General features: G+C 41.7%; 1 protein-coding gene and 1 pseudogene across 1 annotated transcript in view; both read right to left on the bottom strand.

Moving 5' to 3' along the window:
* The window catches only part of LOC126248453 (uncharacterized), a 509517-nt gene that overhangs the window by 313516 nt on the left and 169485 nt on the right, over positions 1-26516 (bottom strand). The gene's annotated exons all lie outside the window — the stretch shown is intronic.
* Positions 23395-23512, bottom strand: LOC126249985 (5S ribosomal RNA; annotated as a pseudogene).

Raw genomic sequence — 26516 nt, 5'->3', positions numbered from 1 at the left:
AACATTTTATGACTTGCGTGCGAGAAGTTTCCTGCAACACCTTCCTGCTTGTACTGCGAGGTAACAGCACACACCTTTGCACTGGTCGCAGGGCGAACGTAGTGCCCGCTACGGATGGTAATACTATTTTCTTAACTGATTAATAGAAAGTTGATATACTAACCTGTAAAATGATATTAATATGATATCTACAATAAGAATAGAAATGTGTGATAGCTTACGATTTGTATTGTACAAGAAGTAAGGAACTGGGGCTCTAGATATTGGCAGTATGTGTATTTTCAACTACAAATTTGAAGTACCTTATAAGTCACCTAATAAATTTAATAATATAGACGTTTTTCATTAACAGACGACGCTCTGAATAAGCAGCCACTGGGCTCAAAGTACAATGTGCGTAGGCTCTAAATAAAGAAGAGTTTATGACCGAATATTGCATACATTTATAACACACAGCCTGTAGGGGAGCGTTTTGCATCCGACTGCACTTGTTCTCCATATTATGTGTGTTGCGCTATTCCAGTTTACAATGCTCGGCACCATCGATCGACGACTGACGGTTGCCATGACAGTGACGTCATCTGTCGACGACCACTCCCGGGAATAGGACAGCAGCCGATGGCAGCAGGTAGCGGACACAGCTGTCTTGCCTCGTGCAGAGCTCTTCTTGTTTACGGGTTTCCTCGTTGCGAGACTCTTTGCCGTACGTATGGTAGGGTTAAGTAAATGTTGTGTGTCTGTAGTAATTTCTTCCTCGTTTGCACTTAGAGCGGCAGGGAAATTCCTTATAAACTGTGAAATTACTCATCACAGTATACTTCTGTGTCACCATTTAATTATTTAAATAAGTATATTCAAGGATTATCTAACAAAACTGGAGGATTAATGTCGTAATGCAATCATTTTCCTCGTGTTTTCCTGGTTAATGTTCTAGTTTCTCCATCCTCTATCAGCCTTTCCTTCCATATCTCAAAAACTGAATAGGCTGTGAATTAAATAAAAGGCTGTGTATAATGAAAGTTACGTAATTCTGGGGTAAAAGGAAAAGCTTTAAATTCAGTTTCGCGCTTGCAGTTGCCCCTATAACCTACCTTATCTCATAAAAATGACCTGGATATTAATGTCATGACTTGAAGGACGTCAGCGGCGTACATTAATCTTTCTCCCAAGTCCTACATTTCTATGTTCCCTTGACTCTCATACAGGCAGCAACAGTTGTGTTTGTGGTTGCGAAAAGAGTTTCAACCCTTACCGTGTTTGTCTTACAGGCGCTTGTTTCATTATAAGATGCAATCTGTGAATCCCAGTCACAGACATTTTAATATCCCACAAACAGCGTTATCATATGCAAGAACTTCTTGTTAAGACTGCATGGGACATTGTACATGCATTGCAGTCGGATTTCCTCTTCCGAGCCTACAAATAAATGAAAAACAATAATAAAAAGAACACGATATAGAACTTCTCTTAATATTCTATGGGTGACAGATCACGTGATATTTTATATTGGAGACATTACGTTGCAGAATCTGACTCCGTTACTCACACAGACGGTAATACACATTCTGAGGAGGGTAGGACCTGCTTAGCGATGCCGGATGTCAAATTATAACCACAAAAATAGTTTCCCTCAAAAATTAAAAAAAAAAACTTTTCAGATGAGAAAATTGGCAGATATTTGCTCAGAAAGTTATAACACACTGAGCTGCGTTCTGTATGTGGCAGAGAGTATTACTGTGACGTATAACTTGATATTTAAATTGTTCATCTGAAGCTGGTGTTAAGAGGACGTGTGAGCTTATGGCAAAGGCGGACATTCCTTGACCATGGGTGAATGATGTACATCGAACGACAATGGAAAAAAAAGAACATATACTATACTTGTCGATATCGTCCACAATAGTGAAAATTATCTTCTACCATTACGGAAGTTGCAGAACGCGAGAGCCGTAACCATGTTTTTGATTTTTTGAGAGACAGCCATTTTTTATGTTTTATTTTACATCCAAAGGTAATCTAGTAGCTGAAGGGACTGGTGAAACCGGGAAACATCAAATGTTAAAATTAGATACTGCCTCAAATTTTAGATTTCGTCATCTAGCGGAAGCCAGTGTGCCTGTAGCATATAGTTGAATAACATTAGTATGAAAGTTCTGGTCATACATAAAATTAGTGAAATGATTTAAACATTCCACTCGACCTCCCACAGATCCTTCTGTTGTCGGAAATGAAAACTGCAGACAGAAAGTACAAGTTTCAAATTCCTCATTTGAAAATGTATTCAGGAATGAGGAGACTACCGTACCATGGCTTGACCGCCGCAAAGACTCACACATTAGTGATATCGACAATAGCTCCCCTGGTATTGAAAAACGATGAAAAAGATGAGGGAGTCAGGCCAAGAGGGAATACAAGCTACATTTTCCATTGAATATGCCACTGGATTAGCTCCTTTCGCAGCTCAAACTAACAGATAATCGCTTTAGCAGTGAAAAGTGATATGTGACAGAAGAGCACAAGTCGTTCCTGTTCAAAAAAATATGTTACAGATCGATGCATAGGATCATAGATATGTATCGCAAACGTCAATCTTTTGCATGATCCAACAGCGTTTTGACAGCTTCAAAATCATTACTCTTCTGGAAGAAAGCAAGGTCCGTTCAAAGCATCAGCACGGAATCCGAAAACAAGAACAATCGTGTGAAACCAAGCATCTTTTATTCATTCACGATATCTTACGAACAATAGGTACAGCTGAAGAAGAAGACCGTATCTTTCTAGATTTTCTAAACTGTACCACTTTATCGACTACTATTGAAGATACATCCCGATGGAGTAATGTGATTGGTTGTAGGAAATGTAATAGGACTCCTAATTTTATCAGTATTGTCAATATGAGCCAAGATTTATAGGGTAGGATCTGTAGCACTGTAAGATTAGCCGCAGATAATGCTATTGTTTGCCGTCGTTGGACCATCGCAAAAAATTGCGGACAGACTTGGGTAACATTTCCTCTTGGTGTAACGAACGGCAGTTCTTCTTAATGACTGTATATTTAAGGTAAAGCTTGTAACAAGGAGAGAGAGAGCCATGTAGTATTTCATTACAAGATCACTGGCTTACGTGTCAAGCGTGCCACATCGTGTACGTATGCAAAGGCGAAAGTCATGTAAAATCAGAATTAAAGAACGCAAATAAAAAACTTAGTATTAGACGGAAAGGTTATGGGGAAGGAAATTGGACTCTAGTTCGATCAACTGCAGAATATGATTTCAGTGTGTGGAGCCCCTGTGAAGTATGCGTGGCAACAGATATCTCGGAATTCAGAGATGCACTGCTAGTATCGTTGTAGCCCGTACCAAAGCGTAACATAAATGCTCAGAGAACTAAAAAGGGAATCGTTGGAAGAAAGACGACACAGTTCTCGAGATAACCTGTTGGGTACATTTAACGAACCTGTATTCTAAGAGTGTGCGACCATTATGGTACTAACAACATGTACGTCGGGTGGGGGTCATAAGAAGAGTTTAATATTTATTTACTGTTGATGGAGTTTGTTTGTATGATGAGCCTCAGATTTAAAAAAAAAAAAAAAGGTATAGTAGCTTTACCATAGTGGGATAAGAATTTAGAACTTTTACAAGAAGTTTTTGATAAAATTGTTTTTCTAACTTTTTTAATTTTTGGTTACGAATTCTACTAATTGGAAGTAATTTTACTCTCAAGGGAATTTTCTTTAATTCGTCCGCTTGGATTTAAAAACCTAGAGAAATGCTATTAATGTTTAGGTGTAATAGATGGTTGAAAATGGTGGTCTGCCTTTTGAGACCCACTGCTCGCTCCACTGCCCACTTGGTACCAAATGGTAGCAGTGCGAAAAGATTGGGTCTGGTAGAGCAGGCTAACAAGTTATTACTCAGCTTACTGTTCTGTTTCAGGTTGACTATGGCGACAGTGAGAGGCCCCACACGCGTGCGGAGATATCAGTTCTTGTACACAATTAGAAGCGGAATGAATTCACAAGAAACAGTCGATGAATTGGTACAGCAATTAAGACTAATTATGGGAAAAGCCGATCGTTATTAAAGTTCCCCACAGCGAGGTACGTCAGCGCATCGAATCTGTGAACGCGGGGCTTCGCCAGTTTGAATTCCCGAAAGAGCTGTTTCGTGAATCGAGAACTACTGCTGGTCGACTTAGGCGATTGCTAGTGCGTTTCAAACATTATAAGGACAGTTTGACTGATTTCATTGGAGTGGTGATGTTACCTGCCCATTGCAACAGAGAATGAGACAGCTCAAGGTTACCAAGATATCAAGGGGTGCTTTTGACTATTTTTGAAAGGTTACCTTACCTTTCACAAGAATAAATCATACGGTGTATAGACTTATAGCACAACTAGGTAACTTGTATATCTGAATTTTAAAATTATTAGATGTCCAAGAGCAGGGAATGGTGACGGGCTTAACTCATGTGGAACTGTTACAAATATTGGCCATTAACCTGAGAGGAGCCTTGGGAAAATGGATGTAAGAAGTGTTAGATCATAGTCCAAGTACTGAAGAGCTGCGAAGGGATATTTTGAAGAGGGTAATTCGACATAGAAACATAGAGATATAATAAAACACATACCAGATGGGTCTAAACCGCCAGATAGGAAAATGGTTTTTTGTACAACATCTAGGACATTTCAGTAAGTTAACGACCTACTGAGACAAACGCACATCATAATTTGATGAGAAGCGACAAAGCAAGAAGTAACATAGAATTCCTAACACCGCGATACGTTTTCATTGTGGACAAGAAGGCCATATAGCGCCGAGGTGTAATAGTGTTAAGCAACCACAATTACGTAATTATACTAATGAGTTTAAACAGAATGTGTAGTGTTGGGTGAGGATAAAGAGGACATGTTCAACGAACGTGCAGACGCAGTAAGATGAGAGGCAAAACTGATTGACGGTATTTAAAAAGGGCCACTCGTAAGATTATGTAATGTTTCCCCCAGGTTATGACTATACGGGGAATTCCTACCAGAGAACCGTGGAATCTGCCTTTTGTATGATGCGATATTAATGAAGAACTTATTTGTGCACTGCTTTATACAGGAAGTACGATAACACCTGTGGGTAAACAATGGTTTAAGACAGTGAAAGTGGCCTGCCGTTAGTAAGCAAACTGTAAAGTATGCGGAGCTAATTAACTTGCATGGAAGTAGTTGAATACACACCGGGAAAAAGTAAGATAGGGCAGTAAAAGCGGAACAGTAAAGTAAGACTCATAAAAGCTCTTACACTTCCATGTGTTTCAGGATCTGATTTCATGGGTAAAGTCAGTCTGATTCATAATTGGGCAAATAAAAGATCCTGGTTTCGTTTTTCGCTACATTAAAAATTAACCCTTTGTTAATATAACAAGAAGAAGGAGTTAGAGAACGGAATAACAGAAGGAAACTTTACAAAGAGGTAGACGGTGTAACTCAACAGAAACCTGATCCATCTGAGCACTTTCAGATGAATGTCAAATGTAACGTTATGCGAATATGCGTACGCCAAAATTTTCCTGACGTACCCACAACGAAACCAGGTGTTACATACTCGCTTAAATTCACCACTGAAGACACCGACAAAATTCCTTAGTGGTAATCACCTTATCGCTTGACCCCGCCCCGTATGAAAATACTAAAACAGTTAATCTGGAAACTTAGAAAAAGAGGAATTAAGATCTTTGAAGCCACATTACGAAGCATCGAAACCTAATGGCGAAAGCAGGCCAGTAGTAATTATAGAGCGTTAAATAGAAAAATATTGCCTGCTCAGTTCCACTTCCAGATTTACATTAACTTCGACTGTTTCAAAGACGCTAAATATTTTACAAAAAATGGTTCAACTGGCTCTAAGCACTATGGGATTTAACATATGAGGTCATCAGTCCCCTAGACTTAGACCTACTTAAACGTAACTAACCTAAGCACAGTACACACATCCTTGCCCGAGGCAGGATTAGAACCTGCGACCATAGCAGCAGCGCCGTTCCGGATTAAAGCGCCTAGAACCACTCTGCCGGCAAATATTTTACAACATTAGACCTTAATCAACGTATAATCAAATTCCACTAAATGAGAAATCCAAACCTCTTGCTCCATTTGCTACGGGATGGAACGTCTATGAATTTAATCGAGTGCCGTTTGGATTGTCGAATGAAAGTGCAGTTCTTTCTCAGTTGATGGATCTTACATTCCATGATATAAAATTTAATTGTGGACATAACTATTTAGATGATTTGGCGATCTACAGAATGGATACTATGATATGTATGTTAGATGTGAAAGAAATATTTCCGCCTTTACTACAAGTTGGCCTAACTGTAGATCCGGATAAACTGCAAGTAGACTGTTCCACAGTAAAATTGCTGGGTCAGATAATCACTCCCGAAGGGATAATCATAGACCCTGAAAGAATAAAGACTATATAACACTTTAAATATCTTAAGACTGCAAAGAAGTAGCACGTTTGGGACTAGCGAATTTTTAACAAAATTTGTTTTAGATTGTGCTATTAGTGTTGCACCACTGAAAGATATCCGAAAGAAAGGACATAAATTTTAATGGAGGGAAGCGCAAAGCGCAGCATTCGAGGACATCAAAGAAGCACTGAGTACGGCACAAATTATGATGCCCCCTAATTTAAAAAATAATTATTTAGCAAACGTATGTCCAATGGGTGGTACTGGAGCAGTGCTTCTGCAAGTTATTGATGAGAAACGTCGACCTACATCTTGTGTGTCGAGGGCCCTTATTGATCTTGAAAAGAAATATTTCGTATATGAAGTAGAAGCATTAACAGTCCTCTTACGACTAGAAAAAAATCGATATTACTTAACACACACTCATTTCCGTTTAGACAAACAATCAGACATTCATCTGGGTCTTGGGCAGAGCAAGACAAAGTGAATGCATTGCAAGACTGGCAGGGTGTAGACTTGCAATTAATTTCGTCGTCGTCAGTGTTCCCGAAACGGCTAATTTAGTGGGAGACACCCTTAGAAGGATGTCTCAAGTATACAGTGACTGGGAACAACAAAGGTCAACAAAGGTTAGCTTGATATTAACTGATGTGCTCAAATGGTTCAAATGGCTCTGAGCACTATGGGACTTAACTTCTGAGGTCATCAGTCCGCTACAACTTAGAACTACTTGAACCTAACTAACGTAAGGACATCACACACATCCATGCTCGAGGCAGGATCCGAACCTGCGCCCGTAGCTGTCGCGTGGTTACAGACTGTAGCGCCTAGAACCGCTCGGTCACCACGGCTGGCATCTGATGTGCCACAGCTGTTTAAGGACAGGGGAATGGAAATTCGTAGTATTAAAGTGGAATGATAAATGAATGAAGAGGGTAAACTCTATTTCCTACAGAAGAACATGTTTCTTATGTTTCACGTTACGATAAAAAAAAAGCGAAAGTTGTGGTTCCCTCTTTTGGGAAATGAAGTGTTAGAAGAAGTATGCTTGTCGTGCTACATGTACATAAACACTCCTCTAGCCGCTGTACAGTGCAAGGCGTAAGGTGTGCCATATTCATATTTTCCTATTGCATTCGCGTATTGAGAGAGGGACAAATAGTCCAAATTCCTCTGCATGCGCCGAAATATGTTATACACTCTTCTTATGATCCCCACCCGACGTACATGTTGTTAGTACCATAATGGTCGCACACTCTTAGAATACAGGTTCGTTAAATGTACCCAACAGGTTATCTCGAGAACTGTGTCGTCTTTCTTCCAACGATTCCCTTTTTAGTTCTCTGAGCATTTATGTTACGCTTTGGTACGGGCTACAACGATACTAGCAGTGCATCTCTGAATTCCGAGATATCTGTTGCCACGCATACTTCACAGGGGCTCCACACACTGAAATCATATTCTGCAGTTGATCGAACTAGAGTCCAATTTCCTTCCCCATAACCTTTCCGTCTAATACTAAGTTTTTTATTTGCGTTCTTTAATTCTGATTTTACATGACTTTCGCCTTTGCATACGTACACGATGTGGCACGCTTGACACGTAAGCCAGTGATCTTGTAATGAAATACTACATGGCTCTCTCTCTCCTTGTTACAGGCTTTACCTTAAATATACAGTCATTAAGAAGAACTGCCGTTCGTTACACCAAGAGGAAATGTTACCCAAGTCTGTCCGCAATTTTTTGCGATGGTCCAACGACGGCAAACAATAGCATTATCTGCGGCTAATCTTACAGTGCTACAGATCCTACCCTATAAATCTTGGCTCATATTGACAATACTGATAAAATTAGGAGTCCTATTACATTTCCTACAACCAATCACATTACTCCATCGGGATGTATCTTCAATAGTAGTCGATAAAGTGGTACAGTTTAGAAAATCTAGAAAGATACGGTCTTCTTCTTCAGCTGTACCTATTGTTCGTAAGATATCGTGAATGAATAAAAGATGCTTGGTTTCACACGATTGTTCTTGTTTTCGGATTCCGTGCTGATGCTTTGAACGGACCTTGCTTTCTTCCAGAAGAGTAATGATTTTGAAGCTGTCAAAACGCTGTTGGATCATGCAAAAGATTGACGTTTGCGATACATATCTATGATCCTATGCATCGATCTGTAACATATTTTTTTGAACAGGAACGACTTGTGCTCTTCTGTCACATATCACTTTTCACTGCTAAAGCGATTATCTGTTAGTTTGAGCTGCGAAAGGAGCTAATCCAGTGGCATATTCAATGGAAAATGTAGCTTGTATTCCCTCTTGGCCTGACTCCCTCATCTTTTTCATCGTTTTTCAATACCAGGGGAGCTATTGTCGATATCACTAATGTGTGAGTCTTTGCGGCGGTCAAGCCATGGTACGGTAGTCTCCTCATTCCTGAATACATTTTCAAATGAGGAATTTGAAACTTGTACTTTCTGTCTGCAGTTTTCATTTCCGACAACAGAAGGATCTGTGGGAGGTCGAGTGGAATGTTTAAATCATTTCACTAATTTTATGTATGACCAGAACTTTCATACTAATGTTATTCAACTATATGCTACAGGCACACTGGCTTCCGCTAGATGACGAAATCTAAAATTTGAGGCAGTATCTAATTTTAACATTTGATGTTTCCCGGTTTCACCAGTCCCTTCAGCTACTAGATTACCTTTGGATGTAAAATAAAACATAAAAAATGGCTGTCTCTCAAAAAATCAAAAACATGGTTACGGCTCTCGCGTTCTGCAACTTCCGTAATGGTAGAAGATAATTTTCACTATTGTGGACGATATCGACAAGTATAGTATATGTTCTTTTTTTTCCATTGTCGTTCGATGTACATCATTCACCCATGGTCAAGGGATGTCCGCCTTTGCCATAAGCTCACACGTCCTCTTAACACCAGCTTCAGATGAACAATTTAAATATCAAGTTATACGTCACAGTAATACTCTCTGCCACATACAGAACGCAGCTCAGTGTGTTATAACTTTCTGAGCAAATATCTGCCAATTTTCTCATCTGAAAAGTTTTTTTTTAATTTTTGAGGGAAACTATTTTTGTGGTTATAATTTGACATCCGGCATCGCTAAGCAGGTCCTACCCTCCTCAGAATGTGTATTACCGTCTGTGTGAGTAACGGAGTCAGATTCTGCAACGTAATGTCTCCAATATAAAATATCACGTGATCTGTCACCCATAGAATATTAAGAGACGTTCTATATCGTGTTCTTTTTATTATTGTTTTTCATTTATTTGTAGGCTCGGAAGAGGAAATCCGACTGCAATGCATGTACAATGTCCCATGCAGTCTTAACAAGAAGTTCTTGCATATGATAACGCTGTTTGTGGGATATTAAAATGTCTGTGACTGGGATTCACAGATTGCATCTTATAATGAAACAAGCGCCTGTAAGACAAACACGGTAAGGGTTGAAACTCTTTTCGCAACCACAAACACAACTGTTGCTGCCTGTATGAGAGTCAAGGGAACATAGAAATGTAGGACTTGGGAGAAAGATTAATGTACGCCGCTGACTTCCTTCAAGTCATGACATTAATATCCAGGTCATTTTTATGAGATAAGGTAGGTTATAGGGGCAACTGCAAGCGCGAAACTGAATTTAAAGCTTTTCCTTTTACCCCAGAATTACGTAACTTTCATTATACACAGCCTTTTATTTAATTCACAGCCTATTCAGTTTTTGAGATATGGAAGGAAAGGCTGATAGAGGATGGAGAAACTAGAACATTAACCAGGAAAACACGAGGAAAATGATTGCATTACGACATTAATCCTCCAGTTTTGTTAGATAATCCTTGAATATACTTATTTAAATAATTAAATGGTGACACAGAAGTATACTGTGATGAGTAATTTCACAGTTTATAAGGAATTTCCCTGCCGCTCTAAGTGCAAACGAGGAAGAAATTACTACAGACACACAACATTTACTTAACCCTACCATACGTACGGCAAAGAGTCTCGCAACGAGGAAACCCGTAAACAAGAAGAGCTCTGCACGAGGCAAGACAGCTGTGTCCGCTACCTGCTGCCATCGGCTGCTGTCCTATTCCCGGGAGTGGTCGTCGACAGATGACGTCACTGTCATGGCAACCGTCAGTCGTCGATCGATGGTGCCGAGCATAGTAAACTGGAATAGCGCAACACACATAATATGGAGAACAAGTGCAGTCGGATGCAAAACGCTCCCCTACAGGCTGTGTGTTATAAATGTATGCAATATTCGGTCATAAACTCTTCTTTATTTAGAGCCTACGCACATTGTACTTTGAGCCCAGTGGCTGCTTATTCAGAGCGTCGTCTGTTAATGAAAAACGTCTATATTATTAAATTTATTAGGTGACTTATAAGGTACTTCAAATTTGTAGTTGAAAATACACATACTGCCAATATCTAGAGCCCCAGTTCCTTACTTCTTGTACAATACAAATCGTAAGCTATCACACATTTCTATTCTTATTGTAGATATCATATTAATATCATTTTACAGGTTAGTATATCAACTTTCTATTAATCAGTTAAGAAAATAGTATTACCATCCGTAGCGGGCACTACGTTCGCCCTGCGACCAGTGCAAAGGTGTGTGCTGTTACCTCGCGGTACAAGCAGGAAGGTGTTGCAGAAAACTTCTCGCACGCAAGTCATAAAATGTTCTGATAATTTGAAGAGGGAAGACAGCGACTGTAGAGAGAGAGAACGTGACGGGACACGGAACATTATTGCATAAATTTGAGCAAGTTGATTCTGTGCAAATTACAGGACGAGGTACGTGATACTTACAGAGATCCGAATAATTGCTCCAAAAAATGAGAAATGCTGACATTAAGTATTCCATTGATTACGCACGTAAATTAGTTTTCATATAGCAGTTTATGTGATGCTGTAAAGAATATTAAGAGATACTCGCTCTCCGAAAAGTTCATCTCTTTTCTTTCATCGAACTAAATTTCCGATTCAGCAGAGAAGGTCACAGGGACATACGCGATACAGATTTTGAACAAAGTACTGTATTTGGGTCGTCATGTGTGAACGACAAAGCACAGTTACAAAGAATGCATATACTACATTACATTTTTTTAAAGAGAATGAAGCATCAGAGTTTAAGCGGTCAATACGAAAATGTCCCGATCAGTGATTAATTACATTACTAAACGAGATGGAGACCCTATCGGCTCCAGAACCGGTTGTCTGCGAGTAATACTTCTGCCTGCTTCCTTCACGAACCAGTCACAAACTGGTGAAGCTACGAGCAGTATTCGAAAATTATTGTAGACCAGTGAAAATAAATTCTCATCTCCACAGCTTTGTTCGACTGTAGAGGGTGTATTTCCATGGTGATACCATTAAATTTGTTCAGAATTCTTGTCATTAAATAAGTGGAACTGTGTCGAACTGAGGCATGCAAGGTAGGAGATATAAGCAAAATGAAATGCAAAGTAGCAGAGTATATACGTCTCTAAGTAGAAAACAAATATCCGTCTCAACAGAAAAGGAAACTCACGAATGTTGCTTCAAGCAAAACTTAGTTTCTGGTTAACAGTCTGAGTAAAGGGAAGGGACCTTCTAGGAAATGTAGAGGGTTGATCGAAGAGATGACTGGGCCACGTGGGTCTTCCGTCCATAATAGGCAACAATTTTTACCGGTGGAAAAAATTATTAGGATTTTTCAGTTTCTTTCTTTTCCATCTTAAAGAGTGATAACATACTCGCAAAGAACTGAACGCCATAACTAAGAACTATTGTGTGCTTCACAAACTAATGAAGAAAGATTTTCCAAACGAAAGGGTGACAGTAACGTATATCGGCGATAAACACAAAACGTTCAACAACACACAAAATTCGAAAACAAGGATAACGTTCGAAAGACCGGAAAATATTGGAACTACAGCTTTCATCAGACATACACAAACTGAAAACCACAAACCTCTTATTAAACGTATTCTGAGATATCTTTCTTTCGAAAGGAAGTTACTGACATAACGCAAGGTGATCGCGAAATCTGTTCAGCTTTCATAAAAGGAGCAGTGTGACGACACAACAAAAGTGGGTCACGCCTGAATTCCAATGTGCAGGCTGCACCGTAACGTATGCAACCAACATAGCATATCAGTGTTGCACATCGTCGCAACCCACCACAGCAGAGTCGTTGTAAGATACACAATGGGTATCGCTGGGGACTACTAGAGAACACCGGTAATTATGACAGTCCGTTCCGATGTAAGTAACACCACGATAGTACAGAAGATATCAGACTGTCCTTATCGTTTTTAAACTAAACTTAATTACAATAAGTGACAGTTCAAACTTTATGGGACAACAAATTTTTTCACATATATCGTTCAGTAATCCTTAGGCGCAATTAAATATTTGATACAGTAAATGGATTTGTAATGTTGTATCGCAATTGGAAACAAGTTCTTTGCTGTCTAAAAGGATTACTCAACACATGCTGAACGTCGTTCAACGTTCAACAGAGTGTGGTTTCGCATCAACCTTATGTAACACTAACCAGTTAAAAGAAAACGTGATTAACAGCGGCAACCACTCTACGGAAATCCCAACATTAACAGCGAATCACAAGCAATATCATTGTTCACATTACTCATCAACAGTTACTTGTACACAAAGTTGTACTATAAATGACATGAGCAAGCCGGCCGGTGTGGTCGAGCGTTTCTAGGCCTTTCAGTCCCGAACCGCGTGACCGCTACGGGAGCAGGTTCTAATCCTGCCTAGGGCATGGATGTTTGTGATGTCTTTAGGTTAGTTAGGTTTAAGTAGTTCTAAGTTCCTTGGGACTTAACCATGGCATGTGTACAGCAAAGACTTCCGCAACGAGGAAACCCATAAACATGAAAGCTCTGCACGAAGTGACACAGCAGGGTCTGCAACCTCCTGCCCATGGCTATTGTCCTATTCCCAGGAGTGCTCGTCGACAGATGACGTCAGTCGTCAATCGATGGTGCCGCTCGCGGTCAACTGGAATAGACACAATACACATAATATGAAAAACAAGTGCAGACGGATTCAAAACATTGCCTACAGGCTGCGTTTTATAAATGTATGCAGTCTTCAGTCAAAAACACTTCTTTATTTAGGGTCTACGCACATTGTACTTTGAGCCCAGTGGCTGCTTATTCAGAGCGTCATCTGTTAATGAAAAACATCTATGTTATTAAATTGATTATGTGAGTTTTAAGATACCTTATATTTGTCAAAATTTGTAGTTGCCAATAGTACAGCCAATATCTAGAGCCCCAATTACTTGCTTCTTTTAGAATACAATATAATACATAAACTGTTACACATTTCTGTTCTTAGTGTAGGTTTCCTATTAATATCATTTTACAGTTAAGTATATCAACTTTCTAGTAATCGGCTAAGAAAATAGTATTACCATCCGTAGGGGGCACTACATTCGCCCTGTGACCAGTGCAAAGGTGTGTGCTGTTACCTAGCAGTACAAGCAGGAAGGCGTTGCAGAAAACTTTTCGCATGCAAGTCATAAAATGTTCTTGTAGAGGGTTGATCGATGACACGACTGTGCCACGTGCGTCTTCTGTCCATATTAGGCAACAATTTCTACCGGTGGACAAAATTATTAGGATTATTCGTTTCTTTCTTTTCCATCTCAAGAGTGATAATATACTCGCAAAGAATTGAACGCCATAAATAAGAACTATTGTGTGCTTCACAAACTAATGAAGAAAGATTTTCCAAACGAATGGGTGACAGGAAATGAATGTCGGCGATAAACACAAAACGTTCAACAGCACACAAAATTCAAAATCTAAGATAACGTCCGAAAGACCGGAATGTATTGTAACTACAGCTTTTATTACACACACACACAAACAGAAAACCCCAAACCTCTTATTAAACATATTTTGAGATATCTTTCTTTCGGAAGGAAGTCGCTGTCATATCGCAAGGTGGTCGCGAAATCTGTTCAGCTGCCATAAAAGGAGCAGCGTGACGACAATATACACTCGACAGCAAAGAAAGAGGGTCACGCCTCAATTCCGAGGTGTAGGCTGCACCGGAATGTATGCAACCAACATAGCATATCTGTGTTGCACATAGTCGCAACCCTCCACAGTAGAGTCGTTGTAAGATACACAATGGGTACCCCTAGAGACTACTAGAGAACACCGGTCTTTACGACAGTCCGTCCAGATGTAAAGTAACATTACGATACTGCTGAAGAGATCAGACAGTCCTTAACGTTTGTAAACTGAACTTAATTACAATAAGTTACATTTCAAACGTTAAGGGACAACTAATTTTGTCACATAAATAGTGCTGTAGTGTCTCCACCACGTGGCGAAACCAAGATGAAACCACGTCCAGACGTCGTGGTGTTGGGCGTCCACCCCTGGTTACAGATATCGGATGTCTTAGGTTGGGCAGATAGGTAATACAAGACATACGGCGAACTGTGGCGGAACTAACATCTCACTTTAATGATGGACAGTGTGCAATTGTGTCTGAACACACAGTGCACCGAACACTTCTAACGATAGACCTAAACACAGCCAACAACCCACACATGTGCCAATGTTAACACCACGACATCGGCCTCTACGATTGAATTGGGCAGGTGACCATCGGCACTGGACGTTGGTGCAGTGACAGAGCGTTGCGTGGCCTGAAGAATCCCACCACTTTTTCACAGGTTGGTGGGAGGGAGCATATCCGTCGCATTCCTTGGGAACATTTCCTTGACAACTGTACTGCGGGACGGGCACAAGCTGGCGTCGGCTCCATTATTCTCTGGGAAACTTTCACCCGGGCATCGATGGGTCCAGTGGAGCTCGTACAGGGTACCATGATGGCCAACGAGTTCCGCCCACTGATTGCATGTCACTTACACCCGTTCCTGACGATCGTGTTTCCCGACGGCAGTGACATTTTTCAACAAGATACGTATGCGACATGTGACAAGGCCAGGAGCGTAATATACCTGAATTAGGTTCCGAGTGTGAACAGATGTGGTGGCCGCTCCCTCCAGTAACTGACCATTACTACTATGCCACGAAGTGTCGCCGCTCTTATCCTTACCAAAGTTGGACATACCGGCCATTAGGTAGGTGGTGATAGTGCTCTGGCTGATTAGTATATATATTTACTGCTACTGAACAATCAACATACAACTGTAGTGCTATATATGCATTTGTGTATTCTAAATACTTAATAACGAGTGGTTTAAGTCTGTTCTACACATTGGTTCTTTCCTTAAGAAAAATGGTTCAAATGGCTCTGAGCACTATGGGACATATCTTCTGAGGTCATCAGTCGCCTAGAACTTAGAACAACTTAAACCTAACTAACCTAAGGACATCACACACATCCATGCCCAAGGCAGAAATCGAAACTGCGACTGCAGCGTTTGCTTAATACATACGGAACAATATTGCTTGGAGGTGTTAATCATAAGTCTTAATATCTCTATTTCACTTAAGTGTTTCCCTTGCTGTAATAATACACTTGCATGTCGCTAGCCATAAATACATGTAAACAGCCCTCCACAGCGTCAAACCCGAACAATGCATTTCGTAGATACAAATCACAGCCACAAGCCATCCATGTAAGGGCAGGAAGATGAAATTGCTTCAACTAGATGTGTATGTGAGTTAGTTATAAAATGGCTACCGATAAATTTGTTCACACCTATGCCTGTTAATCTAGATGTAAAGTTCGCAGCTCGTGGTCTAGTGCCTAGCGTTGCTACCTCTGGATCATGGGGTCCCGGGTTCGATTCCCGGCTGGGTTGGGCATTTTATCGGCCAGGCATTGGGTGCTCGTGTTGTCCTCATGATTTCATTGTCATTCTCATAATTCATGACAGTGGCTAAATTGGACTGTGAAAAAAAAAAAAGAAAAGTGGATTGTGAAAACTTTGGGACTTTGTACGGGCGCTGCTGACAAGGCGGCTGAGCGCCCCACAAATCAAACGTCATCATCGACATATGAAAGATGTTGTTATTTATCTTTACAATAGGAGCTCACTCATGTTAAATGGTCTCATCATTGTCTGCAGTAATATTACTCTACCCCTAGCAGTCTTCTTTTTCCACACACTGGAGTATAGGTTTGGTAATTAGTACTGACACATATCCATTTTGTTAAAAACTTGCATTATATCCTTATGCATAATCTAATAGTCATCTGCAGGAAGCGATTGTAATAGCCCATTTTAAAACCAGCCTGTTCCGCTATACATGGATTGCTTATTTATACTCGAAACATTTTCTGCTGGTGCTATACATATTTCTCCTAATACGCCTCCGGACGTTACAGTATTTTCGCCACGTATTAAAAATAATTTACTAATGTAATATGATGTATGGCTGTAGGCAGCACTTTGATATATTATGGATGGTTCATGTGGTGATATAATGAGGTATTTATCTCCCACGCATCATGCGGACTGTATGGGAATTACGAAACGCAGTTTGGTGAATACATCAACACTGACTAGCCGATGACAGTTCCAGTGGGTTCCAGAGTAAATAGCATGATTCTTCGCAATGAGCCACTTGGCCATGGTTACACAAAGAAACACTGTGGACGAGAGGATTGATGTACCCCACATGCTGTGCAGTGGGCAGTCAACCGTTCGATCTATGCCTCCATGTCAGGTCACGTGTATTGGCACCTAGCTAACTGTTTTGTATATATGGTACTCCAATGACCATGGTTGAACACTTCCTGCTGGAGGGACTGAGGAATAATAATCCGTGATTCGTCGTTATCCGCATGGACCCCGATAACACCATGGTGGACAGAGAGAGAGAGAATGCCTCTGCATCAAATATGACGAATTAGAGGATTGCGAACACCCTTTTTACTTTGAGGCCATCCATCACTAATATACCGTTACTGTAATAACACCCTGAGATCAGAGTCGATATCTGTCTCCCCAGCTATCATGGAAGGACATTAGTCTGTATAGGTACTGATGAAAATTTATCACACCATTGACAACAGGGAGCGCCTTTCTTCCGGTGGATAATAGCTACATTTAACCTTGTTAAGAAGCTTTGAGGGAAAACCAGTATTTCTCTCTGCGGATCTTCTTGTGTGAGAGAGCAGGGCTCTTATCTGTATGAAGATGCATCAACTGGGAGCATCTATCACTAAACAAGGCATCTTTCAAGTGATGAAAAGCCTTTTCACAATCCTGAGATCAAATAAACGGCATATGTTTTCGGCGTTTGCTGGTGCATTGGTGCTACAGTTTGCGCTGTGTAAATTATGAACATAGTGTAATAAGCCAGCTTACACATTGCTGCTGTAGTTCTCTAACTCTGAGGGGGTAGGAGAGATGCATAATAGCAGATAAACAGGTGAATGCCTTGAGCGTTGATAACATGTCTGATATTCTATTTCCATCTGAAAAAAGCAACACTTACCTCTGTTAAGCTTTCAGATGTTCCAGCAAGCGTTGGAATATCACTGGAGGCAACGTGAAGCGGAAAGGCAATCTCTTAAACTGAAACAACCCCACGTGGGTGATTAGGACATTGAAGTACTAATGGCGTGTCATATAATGAGGATTGCAGGTAAGCATTTCGTACGTCAGTCTTTGCAATGAATCGATCGGCACCTAATTTATCCACGAGTTAATGGGGTCTTGAGAGTGGAAAGTGGTCTTCCACGAGCTGTGGATAAACAGTGTACCTAAAATCTGCAAAAAGATGCAACTTGCCTCACGACTTTATTATAATAAGAATGTATGAGATCCACTGATTTGCTCAAACAGGAGTAATCACCCTTCTGTCTGTTGTAACCGCGACGGGAACGGTCGCGGGTTGCCGAGAACAAAGCGTGGCGGGGCCAAACGGGAGCGGTCCGCGAACAACAAACAAACGGGAAAGGACGGACATGAACGACGACGGACCACCGAGCGAGACCTTACGACGACAATACGCAAGAAGCAACGGGGTGACAAGAGACAACCAAACGAATCCACAACGTCTGCTGCTAACGAAAACAAAGTACTGTAAACGCGCTGTTCATCGCCGAGATCTCGATAGACTCCTCGAATTTTAGACTGCCTAGCTTTTCTTTCCTTTATTGTATTACGATCCCAGCCGAAGGGGGTGGCTGGTAGCAGCTTATGACGCTGCTCTGCAGCCGACAGAGTTTTTAAAACGTAAGAAAGAAGATAAGAAACAATAAAAGCAGGCGATAAAACGGCGACGGAAATTGTAAAACGGCAGAAAATTGTGGAAAGTTAAAACATCAAGGAAAGGGGTGGCAAAGCTAATAAAATACACAGAAAGAAGACAGGGAACATAGTAGACAGACAATTAAAAAACATGGCGACAGCCTGGTTTCTGTTCGCAAGAAACATAAAAATCACACCCAGCGACGGTATGATGTCCGTTCGCAACACTTCGGAGAAGACACACATCACTGAACAGTCACTGTAAACACTGTTCTAAAATGTCGGCACAAAGATAACACACCATAGTCGAGGGCCGATGGGGGGGAGAGGACCTGGGCATATGGGGGGGAAAACAAGGACGGAGGAGAGGAAAAACGAAAGGGGGGAACCAGAGGAGGGAGAGGACTCGTAAGGGGTAAGGGGCAGGGCAGATGCGAGAGGGAATGGGAAAAGGCAGAGGAGAGAAATGCAAAAGGACTCGGGGGAGAGAAGGGAGGCAGAGAGAGGGTAGCTGGGGAAGAAAAAGAGAATGGAAGGGGGCGAGAGGGAGCCCAGGAAAAGGATGGAGGAAAGGAGGGAGGGTTGCGATCAGAGTTGATAGGAGGGATAAATAGAGGGAGAGAGGGCATCATCCAGGAGGGGGAGTTGATGGAAGCCACCTTGGGAGAGGTGATGAAGGGTGTAGAGATGGAGGGTAGGGGGGACACAACAGTGAAGACGTGGCAGCGGGTGGGGATGAATGAGGTCATAGAGGATCCGCGTTGGGGACGGAGGCATATACGGAAGGCGAGGCAGAGTGCATGACGCTCAAGGGTCTGGAGGGACTTATAGAATTTGGGGGGGGGGGGCAGATACCCAGGCGGGACTGGCATAACACAGAATGGGACGGATTACGGATTTGTAGGTGTGGATGATGGTAGAGGGGTGCAACCCCCATGTCCAGCCAGAGAGGAGTTTGAAGAGTCAGAGGCGGTTGTGGGCTTTGGATTGGATGGAGCAGAGAAGAGTGATCCAGGTGAGGTGACGATCAATGGTGAGGCCAAGGTAGGTGAGGGTGGGGGAGAGGCGGACAGGATGGGTGCAGACGGTAAGGGAGAAATCCAGGAGCCAGAAGGAGCGAGTGGTACGACTTACGATGATTGCCTGGGTCTAGGAAGGATTGATTTTCAGGAGCCACTGGCTACACCATGCGGCAAAAAGGTCAAGGTGATTCTGGAGAAAGCGTTGGGACTGTTGGAGGGTAGGAGCCAGGGTAAGGAATGCGGTGTCATCCGCATACTGCAAGAGGTGTACTGGAGAGGGGCTTAGCTCAGCGAGAGGCAGGCGCTTATTTACAGGACAGGGTACGCCGCTATTGGCTGCTGTGACCACGTGCTCCACCGTGGCGCCCTCACGTTATACGCGAGCTACGGCATATGGCGCGACGGCTGCAGAGAGCTCTAGTGGTAATCGAGGTCCATGCTGTCTGGCGCGGATTCAAAACCCACGGCGCTCGGTGCCATTGTTGCAGGTCACCATTAACAAACCATCTAACTACCAACAACACACTATTCGAACACCAGTCCGGTTTCCGTAAACATTGCCGTTAAATATCTGCCACAATAAAGGTAAGAGATGACATTAAGCGTGCTGAGAATGCATGAGAGGCAACTATCATGTGCTTTGCAGACTTCATCAAAGCGTTTCACACTGTCCACTTCGACATTTTGTTGCCAAACCTGGTAGCCTTAATATCTCGCCTATCGTAGTGGTCGCTCTCATACCTGACATCTCGCCAGCAATGCCTCATATATAGCACCATAAAGTCGAAGTGGAGGCAGGTAGTATCAGTTGTCACTCAGAGTTTGGCATTATGTCTTATACTCCTTTCGTTGTACATAAATGATGTGTCATCAGTTTTATCGTACTGCAAAAACTACATGTACGCTGATGTCCTTCTGTTATATCTGAATGCAAAACCAATAAACCTGAAGTCAGCTGTTGAGAATCTCAATACCGACCTTTGAGCACTGTAATAATGTGCGCAGGATATAGGGTTAACACTCATCCTATCCCAAACCGAAACGGTAATGGCCGGTCATTCTCGGCTAATTAGCCCGAAAAATCGGGAAGGTCTATCATATTTACCCTAAGTTGGACAAACATCAACTTCACCTCTTCAGCAAAGAGTCTAAGGTAAATGCGGATGAAAATCTAAAATGGACTGAGCACGTAACTGCACTGTACAAGAAGGCATCGGCATCTCTCCATGCCCACAAATATTTTAAAAGCCATTTCCTCATGACCTGAAAGAGAAATTTATACAAGCACTCAAACGTCCAATTATTGATAACAATGATGTTAATCTGCAAGGGCTTTCTCAGGAAACCTCACAGCTCCAGGAACTAGTTACGTTGTTGACGTTCGACTCTTTGATCACTATTCACCATCTTATGCACCGCTATCCTCACTGCGTACAGAAAACAGCATAGTATTCCTTATCCCCTATTTTCTCCACTATATTACCATCGAACACTGTCCTCATATCTGTCCTCGACTGTCTTGTCTGAACGACATCGCAGAAACATCAGTTCCTATCTGAATAAAGTTCTTTCAGTCCCACTCCACAGTTCAGCCACTTTCTTGAAGTGCATCTCAGTAGCAGGAACCCGAGTCTGGAATAACCCCCTGCATTATATTAGAGAACTCTCAGAAGACAGTTAATGACATACCTATTAAAGCAACAATAAGGTTTATAACTGTTATTTTACCCATTCGCTATTCTTGTACATCCTTCCTTCAAATCTGGTCTTCCTCTTCTCTTAGCTGGTGCATCCTCCCTAAATTTGCTTTCATCATAATTCGCTATACCAGAAAGCCTCTATCTTAGACACCTATAAACGGGCTGAATCCGGCAAAATCTAAATTGAGCAATGTCTTTCAATGCAATGCCTTCCTCAAAATTATTTACTTTTCGTAGTCCTTCCTGAAACAAACAGGGTTATTTCTCACATAACGTCGTGACACCGACATGGGGAATAAGAAAGCTAACCTGCAGCACAATATTTTGTATACCGCCAGAAATAATCGGACTGTCCCGTGAACACAACACTGTGAAGGACACTGTTTCTGTTTTATTAGGAAATGTCTTCTGGAGGTTCCAAGCACCTAGTACTGAAATGCCATTAGTATTATGCACCTAAAGTGTGGTCTGCTACTTATTAAGTTTAGGACTAGCAAGAACGTAAAGCGCAGGAGCATAACTGAAGCGTCAGTATCCAACTGCCGTCGAATAGTGTGATTAGCACCCTAGAAATGTACAAAAGGCTTATTCCACTGTCTCTGAATAGCCTCTGACAGCTCTGTAGCGGACATCGTCCAGAGAATATGGTGCTTTCTGATGGAGGGCTTGGTGAAGACATTGACATCCAGAGTGAAACACGTACAATTTGACCCACTTTTCTGATTAGTCTCAAGTTTATGCAAAAGCACAGGCTGTAGTTGGCCTTGCTTTCCACAGAAAACCACTTTGTTTCTCCGGAAGGACACTCATTACGTTCATGAGTACTGAACCACAAAGAACACGATTTAACGGCGAGACCTGTGGCTGACATATACTGGAACCGCACCTGGTTAACCGCACTACGTTCGGTTGGCTCACAAATCGACGGGTACCACCACATTCAACATCAGAAATAGCCGGAGACTTCGAATCGACCTCTGCACTTTAGTGTGTGTCATGCGGCTCTATGATTTTAATCACTTTCTAAGCTGGGATCCAGCAACATTCAGATGTATGTTTCAATGCCTACTTCCAAAACATTTGGCCTAATGGAATCTCGTAACATAGCCAAGATTTTCCTGAAGTACACTTGAATTTACGGTACCTCATCTGGCCCATAAGTTCTTCTTTCCAGTGTCTATGCAATAGGTGCTGTTTTTTTCCGCATATGGAAAAATTTGAACCTAGGAGCTGCCACATCTATTTGCACTTCAGAATAATCGTCGAGTCACTGTCCCCCGAACGAGAATTCGGAAAATGTTTGGAACTCATTAACATTTAACCTGTGACTTCTCAAGCCAGACTTCAGTTATGGTCACATATTCTACATTTGTTTGTAAGTGCAATACAATAGCAGACACCTAGCCCAGTTCACTGTTTTCTGTATGTGTCGGTTTGTCACGGAGGGGCAGGGCACACACAGCTGCTACCATGAACCTCCCACTGTTACATTGTTAGATTCATCTCGGAACACTACCCCAGATGTAGTGCGGTTGGATCCACTTTCGAATACTATTCTGTACATATCGCATGTGGATCCACCTCTAGACACCACCTAAGATGCATTGCGGGTGGATCCTCCTCTAAACTCTATTCTGTGCGTATTTTGGATGGGCCCAGCCCTGGATGCAGTGCGAGTAGATCCATCTCCGAACCAAACGATGGAAATAGCGGAGACCGATAGACCTTCGAATACTATCCCGAACCTGCTCTTAGCCATGGGGGGGGGGGGGGGGGGGGGCTCTACGGTATCGACCGGTCGCTGTGTCATCCTCAGTCCACAGGCTTCACTGGATGCGGGTGTGGAGGGGCATGTCGTCACCACACCGCTCTCCTAGCCATATGTCAGTTTACGAGACAGGAGCCGCTATCTCTGACTCAAGTACCTCCTCAGTTTGCCTCACAAGGGCTGTGTGCACCCCGCTTGCCAACAGCGCTCGATAGACCGGATGGTCACCCATCCAATTGCTAGGCCAGCCCGACAGCGCTCAACTTCAGTGATCTGACGGGAACCGATGCTACCACTGTGGCAAAGCCGCTGGCCCGGTGACACAACACTTTCAGGAAATAGCGCAGTTGGGTTATATACTTACAACTGGATTTCAACTACCAGCTAATGTATTATCCATCACCAAAAGTGACTTTCTGATAATGTGACTGAAAGTGTTGTCACTTTTGAGCCTTAGAATATATATGAGTATTTTAAAGCAAATCTCTCTCTGTCTGGGATGTTGGGGAGGTATATCTGTGATTATGAATGTTTGATGTTGTGCCTCAGACTGTTTTTCGTGCGATTTTTGTAGCATGTACACAACGGAAATGCGTCTGTATTCATCTCCGGAATGAGCATTGTTGTGCAGATCAACGGAGGATGCGAAAGACATTAGGTGAGCTCACCCTCGATGTAGAATATGTGAAGCGGGGCTGGCATCCTTTAATGCCTGGTCATTAGCTATCAAGCAACGTCCTGACAAACTAAGTCAAGCTGGATTGTTTTGAACCAGTAACGCAGATCAAATGATGTGTTTCCATTGTGACAGAGGAGTGAAGGTTGCAGAGAAACAGACAGTCCCTGGCATAAACACGCTGAGTAGTTTTCTGCGTGTTTGTTTGTGGCTTTTACAAAGGGTAACGAAGTTGTCGATAATGTTCGTAAGAAAAAAGACGGCTTCATTACAGTAACAGTAAATGATGCAGCTAATACTAAAACGCCACCAAATCTTCAGAAAGTTGGCAAAGCTGTTATCCCAAATGCTGTACAAGAATGCCATGAGACTGTGGAAACTTTCGACAATGCTCACCTGTGTGAAATATCCATCTCAGAAGAAATGGGAATGGACACGTGTTGCTGTTTGATTTAAATTTGGACCTTCCAGTTTCACACATGCTGACTACTGGAGCCCTGTTTCGGCTAGATTAAGAGCATTTTTCATGAACACAAGTATTATGTAGGAAGATCTTATTATTTTATTATACATTTGTAAAACTTTGCTAATATGTATTGCAGAAAATAAAACATTGTCGTAAAATATGGTCATTATTATTTTTATCATACATCTACATCAACCACATCTTAGTCTGCTCTTACTATGATAGGCATGATTAAACCATGATCTTAACATGTTCTGTGAAAAAGGAACAGCGTAGCATTAAAATATCAGGATTTTAGTGTCAAAACGTAGAAGTACGAGACATTACCACCATTAGTCAATGTAGACGGTCATCCATGATGTTAAAAAAAACGCTATTTTACACCTTACACAGTTCTGTTAATACGACATTAGAATCAGCACTATGCAGTTTAGTATCATCCGTTAACAGATTGCTTGTGATGTTATAATAAATCATTCGAATCCTGTGTACAGTTAGCGGATAAGTGCTTTATATACACACACCCAAAGGGGCGTCATTGATTACACCATGATCTTAAAAAGTCCTTGGGAAAACACTGACCAGCATTAAAGACTTGTTATTTTAGTGTCAAAACGTAATACATATAGTACCACCGTATGTTTACATACGTAGACTTCCAGAAGATTAAAACCATTCCCAGTGGAGTGCTTCTGCTAAGACTTTCACTACACTGTTCCGTATCATCTGGTAACAAGCGCTTTGCGATGTGGGGGTAGCACTCCAGAGGCGATATGTACAGCCCACTATGCTAGTAGTGACTCGATAATGTATTGGGATCTACTGTATGGAAGAAGCATATCTAATTCTTTCACCGCACAAGCAATACATAACAATATCAGTTACAAGCCCAACCAACAGAAATCTGTCATATTACCTTAGCAAAATGCATTATGCAGTGAGACAAACCACAATTTGCTGTAGAAGTTGTAGGTTTTTAATGTAAGCTTTAGATTTATGAGAGGGTGCAGAAAAGTAATGCCTCAGAATTTTTGTGTGTGAAAATTGTTAAAGCTTTTTAAATAAAATAAATGCTATAAACATTCTACATCTTTATTCTTCACGTCTACATATTTGCAGCCCTTTGCTGCTACAGGGCTCCAAAAGGTATCGTGTGACATGGCGGTGTGTAACGTAATTATGTCGGTGCATGATAAGCAGGAAACTACACTTGAATTACGACTTCAAAGAGATTTTCCACACATGGCAAATCTCTCCCTCAGCATGACAACACATACAAGTGCTGCGCCATCTGTAAGAATCTGACGCTTTGGGTTCTCGGTCGTTTATCACTCCATACAGTTGAAACTGGGCCCAGTCCGATTTTTATCACTTAGCAAAATTTAAAGAAAACCCTCGAGGACTTCACTTTGGGAGTGATCTGGTGGTGGAAGCAGAATTGCCGTTCTGGCTCCATCAACAACGTCAATCATTCCACTGTGAAGTGTCAACAAACTGGTCTCTTGTTGTGAGAAATGTATTCATCGCCTGGGTGTCAATGTTGAGAAATTAATACGTACATATGAAGAATAAACATGTAGAACGTTTATAGCGTTCGTTATATTTAAAGGACTTAACAGTTTTCACATAAATATTTCGGAGGCTTTTCTTTTCAGCATGACCTCGGAGGGACTACCCTTCCTGATCCAGAAGTGCAATGCCGCAGCAACAAGAGGTAAATTAGGGGAAACTGGTATGGAAGCAGTGGAAATAATTTTAGGAATGTATAAAATACCCATATATAGCAGAACGGGCTCACATTAACATGGGCTGTTGCAATGGCTTCATGTATATTTCGATATAGCGCAAGATTTTTAACGGAATGGGTATGTGTGATTACCTAACATCAGACCAAGTCTTCTGCGTGTGCAAGGAGACGACTAGCAGTATAGTGATGTTACTGTGAACAACGATAAGACCATTTAAAATGGGCGTGCTTCAGTTGCAAGGAATTATAGCAAATTTTATATTTCACCTCACATGCCAAAGAGCATATGAAGCTAACGGCAGTCATTCTTTAATGAGCCAGGATACATGTCTTACAGAATAATTTACATCTTCCTCCACTAAGGAACAGAATTTTCAGCTATTATTAATATTTATGAAATGGTCTGTTCGAGTTTGACCCTGTGAAGGG

The sequence above is a fragment of the Schistocerca nitens genome, chromosome 3 (genome assembly GCF_023898315.1).
Source record: "Schistocerca nitens isolate TAMUIC-IGC-003100 chromosome 3, iqSchNite1.1, whole genome shotgun sequence".
Lineage (NCBI taxonomy): Eukaryota > Metazoa > Arthropoda > Insecta > Orthoptera > Acrididae > Schistocerca > Schistocerca nitens.
The sequence above is the reverse complement of the archived record's forward strand: the minus strand, read 5'-3'. Positions and strand labels throughout refer to the sequence as shown.